Source organism: Sapajus apella, unplaced genomic scaffold (genome assembly GCF_009761245.1).
Source record: "Sapajus apella isolate SASKATOON/1434 unplaced genomic scaffold, GSC_monkey_1.0 scaffold184, whole genome shotgun sequence".
Taxonomy (NCBI): Eukaryota; Metazoa; Chordata; class Mammalia; order Primates; family Cebidae; genus Sapajus; species Sapajus apella.
In genome coordinates, this window is record NW_022437124.1 from 603,290 (window position 1) to 606,953 (window position 3,664).

The window sequence follows — 3,664 nt, forward strand, 5'->3', positions numbered from 1 at the left end:
GAGAAGGAAATACGGGTCTAGTAGGTTTCTAAGAAGTCTCTTCCTGGGAATTTTAGAGAGGCCAATGGGACAAGTAAATAAACAATGACTGCCAGGGAACTGTCCTAGTTGGAAGGGGATAGGCAAAGATTTAGAGACCATGATAGGCTGGTTGGCTACCCCAAACATCTGAAGGAAGTCAGGGCTGCAGGAAGGGAACACTGACAGCATACCAGGGCTAAGGATAGATAGAGTAGCCCCAGTGTTGGCCAGTGCTCTAACTTTTCAGACAACCAGGTGAACAAGCAAAAGAGGAAGGAGGGAGTGAAAGATAAAGCAGAGGTGGCAAAAAAAAAAAAAAAAAAAAAAAAAAAACGGTGCAGAAGACAGGCAGAACAACAGGAAAGAGGGCCCAGGAGAAGGTTTTTCCAGAGGATTTTTTGCAGCTTTGGTCTGTCTTGCGGGCACTAATCTCGCTTTCCAATTATATTAAGGTACTCACTCAATTTGGAATTATTTTCTTTAAGAGAGACAATGGTGGCCTCTTGATTCTGCTTACAAGTTTCAAAGTGCCAACTGATAAAGGCTGCCCAATGTCTCTGAGAGGTTCAGTATTTTCTTTGTGTGCACAGAGAGGCAAGCTTTGGAATTTCAGAGGAGCCCTGTCTGGTCCAGCAAAGTTGAAGATTATCGTGGGTAATTTTTGTTCAGAGACCTAGCCAATTACAACTGAGCAGACCATAAATTTTGCTTATAAAGCCATCTGGAGTCCCAGCAGGTGGTTGATCAGCAGGGAAAAACTTACAACACAGGCTACCCATTGTACTCACCTGATGAAGTCATCCCTTCCATTACCCTTAGTGCCTGTGTCCCCACAAAACCTTATAGACTGGAGAAGTCATAATGGGAAGGCCCCCCACAAAACCCAGGGCCAGCTGGGAAGCTCTCTAGAGTTGGATGGTCAGAGGAAGGCAACTTGAAAAGCCTCCAGCAAACTTGGAGCCAATCTGGAGCCAATCCCTGAGAGGGAATGTCCTCTCAGGGGTCTGGTTGGAGGAAACTGATTGAAACTGGAAAGATCCCCCCACTAAACTTGAGGTCAAAAGGGAATGTCCCATCTGGGGTCTGGGTAGAGGGAATTTCTAAGGCTAGGAAACTGCTCCCCTCCTCCAAACTGGGGCCAACAGGTAATAATGTCCTCTCTGGAGTCCAGATGGAGGGGCCTACAGGGAAAGAATAAAGTCTCCGAGACTTCAACCAAAGCATGGGAGGTCTGAATTTGAGAGGACTTATCCAACCCTTCCCTCCCCACTGGCACCACTGAGAAGACAACTGAGTTCAAGGGACTCTTGCTGGTACCCACCCATGATTTGGCTCAGGACAGGGCTTCAAATCTCACTTTTGATGCCAAGAATGTGAACAACAGTTTTCTGAATAGGAATTTGGAGGAAAGAGACTTTATTCCAGCGAATTGTTTGCAGACTGTGGAGAGGAAACCCAGGGTACAAAATGAAAGTGGATTCCAAAGAATGAAGGGAAGGCTCAGTTTTCTATTTTGTTTTGTTTTCGAGTCAGTCTTGTTCTGTTGCCCAGGCTGGAGGGCAGTGGTACCATCACAGCTCACTGCAGCTTTGAATTTCTGAGCTCAAGTGATCCTCCCACCTCAACCTCCTGAGTAGCTGGGACTAGGCACACGCCACCATGCCCTGCTGCTTTTTTTAATATTATTTATATAGAAATGGGATCTTTATGTTTCCCAGGTTGGTCACAAACTCTCAGCCTCAAGCAGTCCTCTGCCTAGGTCTCTCAAAGTTTCAGGATTTAAGACTGAGCCACCACGCCAAGCCAGGCCCAGTTTTTTACAGCAAATGTTCCCTCCCACCCATGTTTTTTGTTTGTTTGTTTGTTTGTTTTGGAGACGGAGACTCGCTCTGTCACCTGGGCTGGAGTGCAGTGGCATGATCTTGGCTCACTGCAACCTCCTTCTCCAGGGTTCAAGTGATTCTCCTGGCTCAGCCTCCCTAGTAGCTGGGATTACAAGCGCTTGCCACCACACTTGGCTAGTTTTTCTATTTTTAGTAGTAGTTTTAGTAGTATTTTTAGTAGAGACGGAGGTTTCACCATATTGGCCACACTGGTCTCTAACTCCTCACCTCAAGTGATCACCTTCCTTGGCCTACCAAAGTGCTGGTATTATAGGGATTATAGGGATGAGCCACTGGGTCTGGCCCCACCTGTCTTTTTAATCAGGTTCATTTATGTAAATAAAAGCTTGAAAGAAATTTAGTTGAGATTAGTCAGCATAGTTGATTTCTGATTGGTTGGCAAAACTGAGTTCTGGTTGGTCAATACAGCTGAACCCTGATTGATTGACTGAAGCTGCTGAGCTCCGATTGCTTGGTTCAGGTGAATGCTGGAAGTCCCAAATATGAATGGATGCAGGTTTTCAGGGAATTGAGAGTATGTGTGTGACTCCTACCTGGTCAGAAAATTGCTTCTTGGCTCTATTTTAAATTTAGGCCCAATTAGCCACCTGAGATCCATCTTGAAGAATTGTCTTGAAGGATTCACATTTGTTTACTATGTAAATAGATGTTAACAGTAGATTTAGGTGAATGTGTTTGGGTTTGTAAAGAGAAATAGACAATGCAGTTCTATTCCTCAAAGACAGAGACAGAGCATAGACACGTGACTAGTAGGAAATGTTCCCTCCACTTTTGCACCTGTGAGTAGACTCAGTCACTTCATAGGCCTGTTTCTCCCTTCAGACACCATCACAGCCACATGGGCATTGGGCAGGAAAGAATTTCAGGACTGTGACAGTATTTTAACCTCCTGTAGGTCTTTTTCTGTGTCAACCAATTAAAGCATTCAGTGGCCTTGGAGTCACTCTACATAGGCCCCTGGATTGACACCCCAGTTTAGAACCTTGGCCAGTCCCCATTTTCAGGTTTTGGAGAATATGACATCGAAGGAGCTAATCTGGACACCGACTAACTAGGTAAAGCCTAGTTTCACCCTAACTTGCCAGAGTCCACTATCCCAGTAAACATAGACGACAGCAATTGTTCTTTGAAAGGACTGGTGACAGTTTTGGGTAGGGTCCAAAAAAAAAGTGTGGTGGGTGCAGGACCACAAAGGAGGGCTTTATTTTCATTTTCTTAGTAACAAGTTTGTTTACAAAGAATAAGAATTTGGTAACAGTACAAAAGGTATGCCTTATTATGACTGTGGGTAAAATATATAGGGAGAGCAGCAATATCAAACTACCAGAGTGTTAAACCCCACTGGTATGCACTGTGTTTTTCGCTTTGTTTTGATTTGTTTTGTTCTCAGGATACAACATAGATATAGAGCAACTGATGGATGGTTTCATACCATGTGCCTGCCCCTAGCAAAATGTTAGAATTGTTTGGATCTTTTACATAAAGACTGTTGAGAATAGGGAAGAGGAAGGATGATAAACTTGCATAGATAGCCATATTTATTTTTACGTCTAGAGGGGAGATGTGTAAAAGAATGCCTAGGATAACCTATCACTTATGGAAGGAAGACAACTTGAGAAAAATATAATAGACCAGAACATCTTTTTGAAATGCTGAAAAGCTTTCTTATGTCCTCTGGGTACAAGGACTCACCAATGACATTTGTGTGCACTATTTTTTTCTTTGTTTACCAATCTTAG

General features: G+C 43.8%; 1 protein-coding gene across 1 annotated transcript in view; it reads left to right on the top strand.

The window, feature by feature from the left end:
- LOC116543215 (sodium-dependent phosphate transport protein 1-like) overlaps window positions 1–3,664 on the top strand; it is a 39,060-nt gene that overhangs the window by 35,094 nt on the left and 302 nt on the right. The gene's annotated exons all lie outside the window — the stretch shown is intronic.